The following is a 16,161-nucleotide window of genomic DNA, read 5'->3' as shown; positions in this document are numbered from 1 at the left end:
GCTGACAATGAGCACCCGTTACTGACCAAGGACATGGGGAGGAAATGTGGAAAGGATTCAAAGGCCACGGACACCGTGCTGTCGTTTTTTCTGTTTGCCACAAAGTTACAAGGAAACTGGCAGGATTAATGTATGTCCCGCTCACCTCTGCCATGTCACAGATTACCGGATCTCCATAGATTGTGGTTCTTGCTTGTTTTTTAGGAGCAAAGAGACACAAGAAAGAGGGAGCTTGTGAGGTGAGGCCTGTGGGATTCGGTACTGAAGTTTCTGCCATCTCTGGGACATTTAACTCCGGAAAAAAGCGGCTGTGACTAGCCCGTGGCCAGTCATGCTTGTCCCACCGCCAAGGGGCACAGGTAGATTCAGTCTTCAGGGCCCTTCCTGACAAGGGGCAGGGATAAGTTATTTATTAAAAGCAAGGGAATAGCAAGAAAATAATCCAATGACAAAGAAATGAAAAATTATAATTTTTAAAAAATCCTTGAAGTGCTTCCCAAATCTTTTATTTTGGGAAAGGAAAACTGGTCGCGCGATCGGTGTCAGCCCGCCGCTGGGGCTGCCTGGACCAAAGGATGCGGGCCCGCCGCCGGCTCGGATTGGCGGACAAATGGCAACAAGCGGGCGGGGCGGCCGCGGAAACGTGGGCAGGCGCCGCCCGCCTGCGGGGCATCCGAGGCTGGGGCTGGCGCGCGGGAAGCCGCCCCGGCCCGCCCCGCGCCGCCGGGCGCCCGGCCGCCGCGCCGCGCTCGCATTGGTGCGCGGCAGTGACGCAGCGAGCGGCCCGCGCTGCCAGGCCGGGGGCGGGCGGAGGGCGGGTGCCGGGCGCGCGGCTGATGAAACCGGCGCCGGAGCTTGCCCGCCCTCGCGCTCCATTCAGTCGGCGCGGGCAGGTGTGAGCAGCCGGTCAACTGCCGGGCGGGGCACGCGGCCAGCCGGCATCCGCTAACCGCAGCGCGCACTCCCGCCCCGGCCCCGCGCCGCGCCTCCGGCCCAGCGTCCGTCAGCCCAGCCGCCTGCGCGTCCGTCCGTCCACAGTCTTGCCGGCATCCTGCCGCCCGCCGGCTCGGTGAGTGCCCGGTCTCCGCCGGCGCCAGGGCAGCTCCCCGGGTCCGGGTCACCTTGGAGGGGACCCAGGGCTGCGTGGGGCCGTGGGAAGGCGGTGCGACTAGCGGCGAGGGTCCCGCGCCGGGGTCGCTGGCATCTTCCAGGGTGGGCGAGGGCAGGGCGGGCCCGGGGGTGTGCGCGCGGGGCCGGTGCCCATGTGGCTGTCTCCTTCACCGGAGTCCATTTTGGTTCCCTGAAGGCGCGGCGTGGTGCATGATGCAACACCGAGTGAGTAAGCGTGGGCGACCTGGCGCCTCGGGGATGCCGGCCCCGCGCGCCGTGCCAGGGACCCGGGCGCCGGCACGCACCGGGTGGTCGGCCTGGGCAGGGGGCGGGGAGCGGGCACTGGGGCCGGCCCAGGACGCATCCGGAGACCTTCCCTTACATGGCGCGGTGCTGGGAACCCCGCCCCGCCACGAGGTCCGCGATGTGTCATCCGCCGCGGATGAGGAGCCCGCCCGGCGGTCGGGAGGGTGGTCCCGCGGCAGGTGGCCGGCCTGGGGACAGCGCCGCGCACCCCCCGCACCCTACCCGCGGCGCCCACCTCTCTTCTTCCCTGGACCCCGGGACGCGCCCTGCCCGCCCGCACCTCTTGTCTGGATCTCCAGGGTTTTTTCGGGGAAGTCCCCTTTGGGTGGGCTTCCTTGTGACCCGAATTGGCCTGTAAAGGCTGGATTCTTCAAGCCTTCCAGATGGTTTGGAGCGAGAGGAAGTTCTTCTGGCTTAATAAAGACAACCTATTCTCCGTATGTTCCTTTCTGCGTAGTAGAAAACTTCCCGGGCCAGGCAGGTCTGGCAGTCCTCCTACAGCCGGTGTATACACCGGGCGGCGTTTGCGCTGTAGTACTACCACAGCGTGCTATTTTAGTCTCTTCCCCTTTTCAGTGGGTGTGGGAACCAGATAGGAGTTGTGTTTGACTTGTATGATTAGGATAGCCAGACATGTGCCTTCAGGAAGAGAACCATACTACCTAATACCCACAGTCAGGCGCTCGTGTCTGGAAGTAGCCTGGAGCTGGGTTTGTAAGTAACCAGGAGGAGAGGCTTGGGATTTCAGTGCCAGATGTAGTTCCCTAAAAACGTGCTGTGTAAAGTTTGACCCTTAGAACTGTGTATGCTGGCTTCTGGCTGAATTTCCTGCTTGTGTTTCATTTGAATTATAATTTACTAAGGATTTATCTTAACATTTGTTGCCCTTTCTGTTTGGTCAGATAATAGGAAACCGTGATACATTTACCCCCCTGATATTTTTAGTTGGTCTGAGTGGAAATTATTATTTTTATACGAACACACCCTTCTGTCATTGAAACAAAAGGTCTTAAGTCATACAATCAGAATAGAAATCTAGGGGACAGAGGCAACAAAGGATTAAAACAGTTTTTAAAGGTTTAGCATATTAAGGTCATGTTTAGTCATTGTACATAAAGCTTAAAAGGTGTCAAAGGAGTTTTGACTAAACAAACAGGACGAGACTTTGTAGAGATCAGAAACGTACTCAGTTGTTAGATCTGGATTTGAGCCACGTGGGTGCTCGTATGTATATAATTATTTGCTTTAGAGGAAAAAGGGCTTGGAAGACAAGATTGCTGACCTTGGCAGCTTGAATTCTAGGGCACGTGTTAATTATATTTGGTAGAGGGTTCTGTTCTTTAGTGGAATTAAATACATGTTTATTGACTGTTCTAGTCCAGTTTCTTTCTGCTAAGGCCAGTAAAAATGCATAATTATGTTGGAGGGCCCAGCATTAAGTTTAATTGAATTAATCCCTTTTCATTATTAGCTATGTATTTGAAGGTATTGGTTTATTAATCCTAGGAAGGAATTTCAAACAGGAATAGTGTGTCCTTGTTCTGGAGAGAAACATTTTCCTCTGGGCCAGAGGCGTCTCCTGAGATGTCCATCATTCCACCTGGCTCTTGGTCCTCACTCCAAGAGGGACCTGTGGATGGGACCCTAGTGTTTTCCTGTTTGATTGACCTTTTCAGGCCTGGGGGCTCTCTCCACTGTGATCTGTTGCAGTTGAGGGCAGATCTCATAGGCCATGAAGTTTTTGCTTTTACTTTGAGTGGGGTGGGGAACCATTGTAGGCTGTTAGGTAGTTTTTAAGGATTACTTCAAATGCTGAGTGGAGAAAAGGTGGGTGGGTGGGGGAGAGGCAGGCATGGAAGCAGGGAGACCAGTTCAGAGACTTGTAACTAATTTTGGAATAAAACCCAACTCTAGGTTATTTCTATACAAGAGAGAGTGACCATATGTAATTTTGGTGAGAGATGATGGCAGCTTGGACTGCGATGGAAATGGTAGCAATGTGAGGTGGTTGAATTCTGCTCCATCTGTAGATTTATGTACTTCCTCTATCTGTAGATTTTACAGGTAGACTCAATAGGATTGGCCACTGGATTCCAGGTGAGATGTGAAAGAGGTGGAATATGATTTCAGGCCGAGTGGAGTTACCATGTTTGTGAGATGAGGAAGGCTGAGGAGAGAGCAATGTTGGGAAGGATTTTTTAAAAGTCACTACTGACTTTTTAAAGACACTTCCCTCTTTAAGGGCTGAACTAGATCTGCTCTCTGGGGGGCCCTTCCTAGGTGCGTGACCATCTTACAGCCACGTGCTCCAGAATGGCGACTTTCCTTTTCACCTTTCTTACCTTTTCACCCCTAGCCTGGGGATCTCTGGGTGCCTGCTGCCGCCCTCCAGTGGGCAACTTGGCTGTGGGGTTGTCCCATTGTTGGGATGGGGACCCTCTGCCACCTGGGGTTGTAAAGCCTTGGGGTGTCTGCTTTTTCATTCCTGGGCCTTCGGGACTCTTGCCTTCCGGAGCTGTAGATCACTGACATTGGATCCCAGGCCGAGGTTCTCTCCACCTCAAGGTTTGGGTCTCTTCCAGTCAAAGCCTAGAGTGGTAGTATCTTCAATGGCAGATTATCAGCCCTGTGGTAAACTTGAGGGACTTCTCTTTCTCTTTCTCCATAATCCTGCCCACCCCCCAACCTCAACCCCAGAGCGGCTTTGAAAATAACCACCCTGCAGTTGTTCAAAGCGAGTCATAGTTTATTACGGGAGGGTTAGTGCATTTGCCACCTGTGAATCTGCTAGAAGGATGGGGAGCAGATTGGTAAAACGATTCAGTAGCCTACTAAACATGTTCATTTCACTCCGAAGGCGAATGCTTCGGCATTGACAGAGCCGTGGCTGGAGCTGTTTACCTTACCCATTGATCAAGACTGATTCATCCCAGGAACACAGGCTGGAGGAAAGACATTTCTGGACATTGGAGTAGATTCTGGCATAAGGTTCACCCATCCTGCCACAGCCAGTGCCTTTCGTTTGACTGTTTCCCTCCGGCTGTTGGCATTCGCGGTGGGGACTGCCGGCGGGTGGGTTTGGTGAGCATTCTGCGTAAACTGGAGTTGGAGCTGTGTGGCTGAGGGAAGGGGCCTTCTTAGCTCAGAGCAGCCTGAGGGTGTCTGCCCTGAAGTGAAGGCTGCTGCTTCCAGGAGCTGAGAGCAGCTGGTACCAATGCTGGGAACAGCCCCACTTCAGGCTGCGCAGGCTTGGTGTGGCTGCTGTCTCTGTGTGTCATTTAGACTTTCTGAACCTTGTCGACTTGCCCCGTCTGTAGATCTGGGAAGCCTTCCTTCTCTGCCCATGATAGTGAAGCTAATAAACCTGAAGTCCATAGTATTCTTGAAAGAATGAAGGTACTAAAATAATAAATTTAGATTTCTTTCGTGACAGAAGTTCTTTCTGTTACCGGCCTAGTAGTCTGATAATGGCAACCAGAAATCAAGCCCAGGGAGACTCTGAAGGCTGCGGTGAGGCGGGCTTGTATGGAGGTGGGAGAAGGAATGTCTCTTTTCGTAGTGGGACTCTGTTTATTTCTACGCCATCGCTCCCTTTTTCCTGAGTGGATTGTCACCTTTCCGCTCCCTTTTCTGGAGACAGAGAAGGCACGGGCTGTTTTGTTTCCATAACAGTCCATATTCCTGCTGCAGTGCTTTCTTCAGAATATTCTTTCAGGTGAGGTTCTGGACTGTGAGAACAACCAACCATTTTCCCGTTGGTCCTACACTCTCGCCGAGTGCCCCACGTACAGCAGGTGCTGTGTCGTAGAGACCATTGAACAGAGCTGGCGCTGGGCTGCGGGGAGCAGCCTCTGCTTGACACGGCCACGCTGAGCTCCTCAGGAGCCGTGCACTGGGGGCACAAGGGAGATGCCACGGGCCCCTCCTGCACAAGGGGCCGGGTCCCAGCGCTGCCTCCACTTAGGGGATAAGTGCCTTTTCTAAGACAATTCTCAGAGCCATGTTTAAATTCTTTTCTTATTGCTTGCGTAGTAATTGGCTGCTAGCGCCTAGCTGATAGAGTTGGGAGGATTTAAATGAGGTAATCCAAGTTATGCTCTTAACACAGCTTCTGGCGTGTAAGTGCTTAATATAAGTGTTCGCTGTTATACTGGAAAGAACGCTCAGTTCCTTGATTTAGATGTGGAGAAAAATAATTTTACTAAGCACTGTATTCTGCGACCCCATTTTGCCAAGGTGTTGAAATATGGTCCTGTTTCCTTGGAACTGGGTCTGCACTGCAGGGTGCTGATGCAGCGCCAGGTGTGGGGGGACAATGAACCTCTGAGGCATCTGCTGACCCGGGTTCAGGATCTGTGACCCTTCTTTCCTGTGCCGTTGTCCCCTTTAGACCTGGAGGGCTCTCTTGACCACTGCCCTTTCACAGTTGAGTTCATGGAAGGCATTCTGTGGCCTTTTTGCCACCGTGGAGACGGGCGACGTGGGGGCAGGAACCCCAGTCTCTGGGGCCATGTTGGCGCTGATTGCCTGGATGACCATGAAGCCATGGGCTCTTTAGGAGTGAGCTGCTTCCTGGGTGTGGGGGCAGGTGCCCTTAGGTCTCAGACCCACACACCTTGGGTTTGGCTACTCCTTGCACCTCTGGGAGCAGAGTTCACAGCCCTGTTGTTAGTGCTTGCCTGCGTGTGTGCACGTGTGTAGATGGGTGTTTAGGGAGAGTGTCCACCCTCATCATGGTCATCCTGACCCCCAGACATCTTGTCCAAATTACCCTGAGAGCTTTGGGTTTAAAAACCAAAGCCACAAACTCAGGGCCATTTCTGTTTTCCTCCTTGTTTTATCCCCTGGGGCTGTGGGGTAGGGCATGCTGCCTGGGGGGAGCAGTGAGAGGGGAAGGGAGCAAAACATTGTCTTATTCTTGTTGCCTCATGCCCAGTTGTGATTATCATCTTCCTACCTGTGAAGACCTCACCTCCACCCCCAGTTAATCTTTTAAGGTCAGCTGGGAATGCTGTCTTTCTCTGTGTCTTCTTATCTGCATCCCAAGTACCGTTACCCAGTCTGTTACCCCAAATAGGAAGGAAGGGTAAGGCTGGGTAAGATGGAGAACCACAAGCGCTTAGTACTCACCGTGTGCTCAGCACTAAATGTTTTCATTTCATCCCCACAACGCCTGAGGACGTTGGCACTACTGTTCTGACTGGAAGTGGAGAGGGGAAGTGGAGGTACTGAGAAGTGACGCAGGTTACCCGCAGGCACACAGGTAGTGGTAAGTGGGAGAGTGAGGGTTTGAACCCAGGGGGCCTGGCTCCAGAGTCCTAACCACCAAGGGTGCTGTGGGGCTGTGGGCACCAGACTGGGCCTGGGCCTCCGGCCTCCCCTGGGACCCTGTTGTGGCGTGCCGTCTGCATGGGGCAGCGCCAGGCTTTGGGATTTGGCACCCGGAGCTGAAGACCCTCAGCCCCCACGGCCCTCTGTTTCTAAGTCCCGCAGGTGCAGGGGCTGGCTGCCCCACGCTGGACAGCACCCTGCCTTTCCCCGCTGCGTGCCCTGGTTTCTCTCCGCTGTCTTTGAACGCAGGTCTTCCTCTGTTCACCCCAGCGGCAGAGCGCTGGGCTCCTGGCACAGCTGGAGCTCTGGTGTCCGTGGGACAGCTGTGCTGTGAAGTGGCCAGGATCGGGTGCCGGTGTGTGACGGGCTGGGCTGCATTCTTTCTGGGTCAGTAGTTTGGCATTCACATCGCCAGAGCCGGGCTGGGTGCGGAGCTTCCTGCCCAGGCCACGGGGAGCCCTGTTTTGTTTCTCTACATCCAGTCGTCTCCGCATGGCCTCCGTCCCTGCTTGGGGAGGACCCTTTGCAGGGGGCCCGTGGGCTTCCTTCTCAGTACTCCATCCTTCTTAAGACCAGTGGCCGTAGCCGTCTTGCCCCCACGTCTTTACTCTGCTGGTTTCTGCCATGTGGTGAGGTGGGGCAGTATCTCCTTCCTTGGAAGACACTTCTTTGACACCCTCAAGAAAAGCTTGGGGTCGAGGCTGCCCAAGCCAGGGTGGGGGCGAGGGCCCTTCTGCCCTGGGGAGACTCCCGCAGTGTGCAGCATCCAGGAAGCTGGGGCGCTGACAGGTAGAGCAGGGAAAACCTCCCCCCTCTTCCTGCCTTTCTCCTTTTTCCCTTTTCTCTCTCAACTTTTTTTGGATAACATTTCAAACTTAAAAGTTGTAGAAATAGTACAAGGAATTCCTCTGGAGTCTTTTCTCACATTTGCCCATTGTTTACATTTTGCTCCTTCTGTCAATCAGTCGATCTACACACATGTATATGTGCATTTTTTCCTGAACCATTTGACAGTAGGTTGAAGACATCCTGCCCTTTTGTTTACCCCTGTGTACTTCACCGTGTGTTTCCTAAGAATAAGGACATAGTCTTACATAGCCACAGGAGGATATCAAAATCAGGAAATTTAACATTGATACAACATTGTTATCTAGTCCAAAGTCCATATTTAACTTCCAGTTGTCTAAATAATGTCCTTTACAGATATATATACGTATATAAGTACACACACACACACACATATATATATATATTTTTTTTTTGTGGGAGAGGACCTTTCAAAGAAACTGTGGTGTAATTTTCTATCTCATAAGCCTCTTTAGGAAAAAATCTTTCTAAAAGTTAGACTACTCATTCTGAAAAATTTGGAAGCTACAGAAAAGTAAAAGAAGAAAATAAAAACCATCCGTGATTCCAGCACAGAGGCCTGGTGCTCGGCCAGGTGAAGGCTTGCAGGAGGTGGTTGGAAGACCTCTGCTCGGGGTGACTGGTCATCCAGACCTGTGCCCAGACGCACAGGGCAGCACCCCGAGCAAGTCCTCAGGCCTAGGGAGGGAAGGCTCCCTGTCTGGAATGGACTGTGTTTCAGGCCCCTGCCCACCACTTGGGCGGTCGCCCACCTGAGCAGGCACATTTAACCACCTCGAGGTGGGGAAGGGCGGAGATCATTATTAACTACCCAGAACTTGTTCAAGACTTGAAAAGAAATGCTGCAGGCCCCCTCTTGCCTGATATGTACCCCTGGCTTCCTCCACTTAGTGGAGGGTAAGGCTGGGCGTGAGGTGTTGATCCAGAGAAACAACCCTGGCCTCTTGGTGAATATCTCGTGGTTATTAATATGGTGGTTAGACTTGCCTTTTGTTGACCCTCGGGGCCCCCTGCCAGTGGGCCAGTGGAGAAATAAGAGGCACAGTTCCCTGGTGAATTTTGCTCTCTGTTGTCGACTGTGCTTCTCAGAAGTCCCCAGGGGAAGATTTCAAAACTGTTGTGCAAAGTGAAATGTGGATCTTGCTTCTGCATTTCGTTGATCGAAGCAGCCCCCTTGGTTATCCCCAGAAATAACTGGGAGGGGCTCCACTGTTTCCTGGCCTGGAAGGGGTTTTTTGCTGAATGAGTCTAGTTTCTGGAATGATCTTATTCTTAGAAGCTGATATTGCATTGTCCACAGCTCCCCGTCGTGTGTACCTCAGTTTCCCTGAGCTGTAAATGTACACTGTGTTGTTGAAGGTCATGATCAAAAGCCTCAAGTATTTTTCCATGTGTTTGTTTTTCCTCTCCTGCCCCAGACCCTCTCCTTGAAGGAACTGGCCTTGAGAGTGACTGCGGTGGGCAGCCGCCCAGACTGTGGACTCCCCGCTGAGGCCACGTAACTCCTAACCTGGACGGGCCAGGACCGAGGGCTGCTCTTCAAAGAAATCCTTTGAAGTGCAAACATTTCCTTTCCTGAAAAGAAGGGAAATTGAAATGAAAACGTATTGTTCTGTGCAGACAATGTTCTCTTGGATCAAAGAGGGAGTGGGGCTTATAAAGGGAGATTTACAAATTAGAGTTTCATGTGGCACACGGTGGAGGTGTGCCTGTTGACGTCCACTGCCTTGGGTCTGTGAGTTGGTAAGATTGTATTTTCCTTAAGGTCCTATATGAGGGTCTAACGTGATATATTTAACTCTCTCTCTCTTTTGTGTTGTACTAATAAGCATTTAGAAATGTCTTTTGGTAAATTATGACAGCATCCACAATGGAATATTATGTAGCCAATAAAAACGTTATTTTTAAAGAACATTTGATCTTATGGGAAAAACTTTATTGTTAAAATTTTGAAAAAATCTGGATGTGATTTTCTGTATTGAGTATTATCTTAATAAGATAAAGGTATATTTGCACAGAAAGAAAACACTGTTAAAATTGGACTGTTTTGTTCACTGCTGTATGCAGCACTGCATATGCTGTGTATGAGCACTAAAATAGTGCTCAAGAAATATTTGTTAAATGAATATTTTTATAATGAGTAAAACAACAGGATGTTTTAAAGGAGGAATATCTATGAGCAAAATAGAACATTTTGGCAGGGGGGAATAAAACTAAATTATTTTAAATTTCTTTTGTAATTCTGTCCTGGCATCTTGATTTGGGGTTTATTTTGCTTTTTGGTACAAATATGTATCACGTTTTGTACTTTGGTACTAATCATGCTGTGACCGAGTGCCTTTGACATTTGTATTTTTGGAATAATCTGGTCCTGTTGAAATTAGAGTATTGGTTTGTCAAGTTTTCCCTGGGTTGGTTATTAGGCCCTTTCACAAAAGGGGTAAAATTATAACTTCTTCTCACATACTCTGTAGCTAATGTACCACTGTGCCAGCTTGTCTTGTTCTGTTGTTGAGAGTTTTTGCCTGGATTGCCCAGGATTTCATCTTTGAGCATCAGGACTACCAGCATATGCCTCATCCTGATTTCTAATTTATAAACCTCTTTAAACATGCGGCATCTCGTTCTCCCCTGCCACGTAGCTTAGCTTTGAGAAGGGCCCTGGTCTCGGTGACTTCCTGCAGGGAGGATGACTGGTACAGCTGCCCGTCTGCTCCCCGGTGAGCCCGTCTCGTGCCTCCTTCAGAAGGACACAGGCACTTTGGTTTCAGAGCCCAGCTGGCAGCCTCTCCACCATGCCCTCAGCACAGGGTTCTGGAAGCCCAGGCTTCGGGAAGCCCTTCTTCAGGCTGCGCTCGGGACAGGGGTACAGGTGCCCACACAGCGCTTCTCCCGGCGGTGGCGCCTTTCACACTGCTCTGGCTGTAGTCTACAAGCAGAAGTAAATTTACGCTGTGATCAAGTACACACACAGGGACATACATATTTATATGGAGATTAAAATGAAGATTATCATGAAACACTGCTTGTTCATAGTACCTGCAGTGCACTCTGATAATTTTTATGCTCGGCTGTTGTCTTACAAAAAATCCTGGTGGCGACTTGCAGTTTGCAAACACTGCTGGTTTGGGTGCGCTGGCCTGCGTGCCCACCTGCCCCCGACTTTGTGTCCTGAATTTCAGGTTCGCTGGACGAGGGGATGAGGATGATCCTCTGTCCAGACCGGTTTGGACAAAGGTAGGCGGGGGTGGGGGTAGAGGTTTCTTTTTGCCGTGATTTTGAGGGTTTCTGACTGAAGCGGGCAGTATTCTTTGTCATGATTCCCGAGAAGGCGAATGGGGCAAGACCTGTGGGAGCTCCCCGTGTGGTTTGCTGCCCTGCAAACCAGGGTAGCTCTGTCCTTAGCTGACCTCAGGTGCTGCTCAGGCTGTGTGCGATTTTTCAGAGATGGGCCAAACACTTGTTAATTTTAGCATTTTGACTTTTTTTGAGTTTTATTTTATTCCGTATGATTTGAGGAAGAATCCATCTGAAAGGTGAGCCTTCTCTTTCAGAGTTAAGGGTTTGTGGGAGGAAGAGAGAGAAACAGTTCTGTCATAGAAATATTAATTTTTGGACTCTCAGGTCTAATGGATTAAAATTGAACAGAGTATTGAAAATATAAGATTAGCAATAGCGATGATACCACTGAGTGGTCCTCCTTGAAAAGGTTGAATGGATTTTACATAAATTTAAACCTTGCTTGAATAGTGTTATGAATGTATTCTTTTCTGCTTAGGAAATAAATCTTCTTTAAGAAGTCTGTGTATATTATTCTTAAAACAATTGTAAATTAAGGAAATTGATTCTACAGAACAAGAGCATAGAACAGAACTAGAACGAGACAAATTGCCTGGTTTATTGAAACAATGCACAGATTATCTGCCCTTGTTTCTTGTCAACTTTTATTTACTACATTTCTCAGTAAAAATAAATTTATCGTAAGAACTCAGAGTACTTAATTTAGAATCTTTTAAAAATTCTTCTGTAAGTTACAGATATTACCACTAATGTTAGTATTTGAGAAGAATTCTCATGAACTTGATTTTATGTTTTTATGTATTTTACTATGTGAAGTAGGGGCTAATCTGTAATTGTAATTGTATAACGCATCCCTCATAAATGTATAACCTCAAATTTTTAGCAGCCAGTTTGCTTATTTAAAAAAAACTTTTGTTGGAAGACATTTCTTTCTCCCAGAGGGCAGTTTTGGAAGACACTAGGCAAGAACACTCATTAATTCTTTGAGTGGTCTGTATTGAACTGGGAAGAATGTCTTGCTAGTCCCAGAGTTTGATGGAACCAGAATTTTGGGAGATTATCAGATGTAATTTGCGCCAGGATTCAGGCCTGGTTACTGAAGGACTGTCTCAGGAGTGTGGTCTGGTGATGAAGGCCAGGCCATCGCCACCTTCGCTGTCTCAGGTGACTGAGCGGGGCGGTCAGTGGCTGGGAGGACACACTCTGCACAGACTCATAGCACTTGTTGCTGCAGCTGCCTGTTACCTGTTCTGCCTTGAGGATCTGCGAGGGAGTTCCTGCGTTTGAGTTGGTGGGGGTTTGGAGCTGAGAGGCTCCGCTTCCCCCCACCGCGCCCGCACGCCCCTGCAGAGGTCTCTTTCCAGCTGAGGCCGTGCCCATGTGGGAAGGAAATACCGTTTTGTCCTGGAGAGGCATTGGGAGCAAGAGGGAGAGGAACATTCTCTCCACACTGATGCTTTGTGGGAGCAGCAGCACAGCCCCAAATTCAACTGAGTGATGACTCAGGAGCGGTGGTTCTCCTCCCTGCCCCTGGAATTGCCCTGAGCTAACAGAACTGCACGGCCCACTCTGTTACGCGTGTGGGCATGGGCAGAGGCTCCTCGAAAGTTCTGCGGCCTGAGAGCTGTAACCCTGCTGGGTCTAGACCTCACCAGGGGCCCGCACCCACAGATGCACACTGCACACTACCAGATATAAAGCTAAACCGAGGGACAAGACTAGCCATGTAGTATTTTGTTTCTGGAAACGTAGCACACAAAACAGGAGACAATTCCATTGTACGGTGCGTATCGGGTGAATTTGGCCGTATTCCTCTTCGTTATTAGTATTACTCCTTCATCACTATCTAAAAAGCATAGAGGTAGGTATGGTTGGACAGATGTGGCAATGGGGCAGGCAGTAACGATAGAGGAAAGATTTTCATTTCAGTAAGTGTGTAAGTTAAATAATTTGCATGATGTAATAGTACCTTTCATGTCCGAAAGTCAAACTTCAGGTGTCTTTAAACTGTCTAGATCAGTGTCTACATACAAATCCTCCCCTGGGGGTCTCCCTGAAAGGCAGATCTGATTCACTAGGTCTGGGTGGGACTTCCCCAGCCTGCTCCCAGGATCTCTTGGAATAGTGGGCGTCTGTAAAACTGCTGAAACCTGGAACAGGCCAAGGGAGCCCCGAGCCGCCCATTGGACTGCGTGTTCCCTGAGGACAGGCCTGGGACACGTTCGTCCTTCTGGCTCCTGTACCTGGGGCAGTGCCTGGTTTTGAGTAGATGCTCAAAAGATATCTTTTCAGTGGAACTGAAGCAATTGCTGTCCCGGAGCCCGTTTACTTGTTGGGATGGGAAAGGGTGGGGGCCTCTGGCCTATCATTTTGGGCCCGCTTGGTTATCTCTGCAGCTGGCTGCAGATGGAGAGTGGCAAGTTAGACTGCAGCGGTGGGGCTCCCACCAATGGGGAGAAGTGATAGCTGAGGCTCTGGCAGCAAGGAAGGGGACAGAAGCACCTAAAGAGAGATGCAAGAACTAAGTAAACCTCTGTAGAGGATACATTTCAGGACGTCTGTGTGCATGACCATCTGCAGCCCCGTGCCTCAGTTTCCCCATTTAAAAAGTGGGGAAACTAACAGTGCCCACTTTGTAGGCTGTGTTGAGGATTAAATATATGAAATACGTTTAGAACATTGCCTGGCATTCGATAAATGTGAACTGTGATTAGGACCAGAGAATAAGGAGTTAAGCTTCAGCCTTCAGGAAGGTTTCTGCCAAGTGAAAAATCCGATTCCCGAGGTTGCATATATCTGTGTTGTTATTTTGCTGGCAAAGGAGTAGGTGTAAATTAACAGGCAAAGTGATTCTTCCAGAAGGCTGAGGAGTGGTGAAATGGTCTGAGGAGAGGTTGCTACTTGTTCTCTCTTAGTCAGGAAATTCTTAATGGACGAGGCGGATGCCAGGAGCTTTCTAATTAAGGAGGGGGTGGCATGCCAGGGAGGGGGCATGGCGGTGCCAGAGCTGGGGCAGGAGGGGAAGTTCCAGGGTCCCCTGCTCGCAAGACCTTAAACCAGGATGCCACTTAGCAAGGGAGCGCACGTCTGGGTGGATGCTGGGGTGTTTGAGCCCCCTCGCGCCTTACTTCTGTTTGGTTCTGAAGAAGTTTTCAGGATGGATGACTAAAGGTAAAAGGGATGCTCAGGCCTAGGTCCCATCCACCTCCTGCACCCCAGAGGCGCTGGACTCGGGTGAGGGGAGAGACTTGTGTTTGAAAAGTTAGGGGAAAACTTAGCTGCATTTGACCGTCATGCAATAAAAAGCTTTCTGCCTAGTGTGAGTATTTGCATTGGGAAATTTAAAGTAAAAAAGAATGCAAACCAGATCACTTTCTCAAAAAGCGGTACTGTTTCCCCAAGCGTTCCACTGCAAATGCTGTGGAAATGTCCGGAAGTCCCCCAGAGTTCCTTGATCTAAATGGTATTCTTCTCACCGGGAGAAAATTGGGGGAGAAGCAATGGGAATGGAGTGTTATCACTTTCACTTGTATGGGATTTTTATTTTTGCTGTGTTGTCTGGTTCATTAATTCAGATACTCATTAGAAGGCTTTCTATTAAATAGTATATAGAAACATCATTTATGCTTTTCTTCAAAATTTGGGACTTGTGATCACTTCTGTAAAAAATTGCGAGCCAAGACGGGACATTCCAGGGAGGGCTGTGGGTCGCGGCGGGGAGGAGGCGGTCAGGGTGTGCAGGGACTGACCCCTGCCCTTTACTCTGTGCCCTTCGGTAGCCCTGCGTTCTGCATTCTGCACGTATTGCCTTTATGAAGTCCCAGCATGGCATCGTTTCTTTGGGAAAATGAGATTTAATTTATGGCACCTTGTGCAGGAATGTAGAGGGTAGTGTATAATCACCGTTTTTACACTTTTCAGTCTCTAAAACTTGCACATTATTTATTTGTCTCACCAGGCGTTAAGAGGAGCATCGCACGGGTGGAACTCTGCGTTCAGGCCTGTGCATAATCGCGCTGCTTTATAGCGCCCATCGCCTTGGCAGAGAGGGAAGATCCATCAGCTCAGGGGACGTGTCTTGATAGTTCAGCAAAGCAGCCAGGTGAGGAAATAAGACGCATTTTAAGGTATGAAAAATGCCTGTAAAAGAGGAGGTTGTGCCATCAGCGCAAGAGTCATGCTCCACGCGTGTTTGTGGATCATCTGAGCATGAGGACGGGTGACTTGTAGAACAGGGGTGTTTTTGTGAATGTGCTAAGTCAGATATGGGGTCATGGAGGGAAGCATGGGCTCTTTATGTGGGCTGGTGAAAGGTGCTTAGAGCCTGAGGTCCTTTGACCCCGGCTGCCCAGCCACTGAGATCCTCTGGGGACCCATCACATCCTCCTCTCTAAGCCTCTGCCCCAGGCTTGCCTCCTCCTCAACTAGACCTGGCTCGGCAGTCCAGAGGCCTCCATGTCACCAGCCTGGCTGCGGACTGATGTGACTCTGGGCAAGACTGGATACTCAGCGCCGCGTTTTCTGCTTTGGGCTTGGAAGAGAGTGGATTAGGATACTCTTTTTGGGATTTCTAGCCTTAAGCAGGAAATTGGTGGCATTCCATGATTATGTATCCACTAAAGAGCTCTGTGTAGTTTGGTGTCTATGCTATAGAAGTGGATGTTGAGTGAGAACGGTGGTAACCTGATGCAGGAGAAACAGAAGGTCTGGTGTTGGACGATGACAGATTTTGATGGAGAAGTGTCGGTTTGCCTGCATTAGCCCAGAACTCTTGAGCGGGGCGACTTGTGCAACTGGAAGGAGGAGAATGGCTTTTGTAAATTGAAAAAAAGGCACCCGGTACCAGCATCCATATGGTCTGCCAGATTCACGCCCCCTCCCAGGAATACTCCAGAAGAGTCTGTCTTGGTCGGAATAGTGTATTTCCTCAATGCTTCTGTGGAAAGCGTGAGCAGTCTTGGACCAAATGTTTCACTGTCTGATGCAACACTTGTGGCTGCTTACCCATAGACGGGGCCAGAACTTCCTAGTGGGGCAGTGGTTGCTGGTGTCAGGCCCTCGGCAGCAGTGTCCTGCTGGGTGAGGCGTCTCCTGCGGAGGTTTTGGAATGTCGGGATGGACCCTGAGAAGTCTCAGTCCCAAACTGTCTCGCCAGGGAGGAAGCTTGAGAGAGGTTATTTTTCAAAAGGAATAGCCAGCCATCCACATCAAAATGTATACAGTCCCCATCAAAGGAAAAAGAAAGCA

At 50.0% G+C, this 16,161-nt stretch overlaps 1 protein-coding gene across 15 annotated transcripts in view; it reads left to right on the top strand.

Moving 5' to 3' along the window:
* Positions 1-763: 763 nt before the first annotated feature.
* The window catches only part of SLC7A1 (solute carrier family 7 member 1), a 79,095-nt gene continuing 63,697 nt past the window's right edge, over positions 764-16,161 (top strand). For 2 of the 15 annotated variants that reach the window (XM_070577897.1, XM_070577889.1), the window contains exons 1-2: positions 929-1,069; positions 14,873-15,016. The gene's annotated coding sequence lies outside the window, so the exon portion shown is untranslated. Of the gene's footprint in view, positions 1,070-9,032; positions 9,358-13,731; positions 14,086-14,872; positions 15,042-16,161 lie in introns of those variants that run through there. The other 13 variants (XM_070577890.1, XM_070577896.1, XM_008535031.2 and 10 more) reach the window with 10 other exon arrangements.

The sequence above is a fragment of the Equus przewalskii genome, chromosome 16, assembly GCF_037783145.1.
Source record: "Equus przewalskii isolate Varuska chromosome 16, EquPr2, whole genome shotgun sequence".
NCBI lineage: Eukaryota > Metazoa > Chordata > Mammalia > Perissodactyla > Equidae > Equus > Equus przewalskii.
The sequence above is the reverse complement of the archived record's forward strand: the minus strand, read 5'-3'. Positions and strand labels throughout refer to the sequence as shown.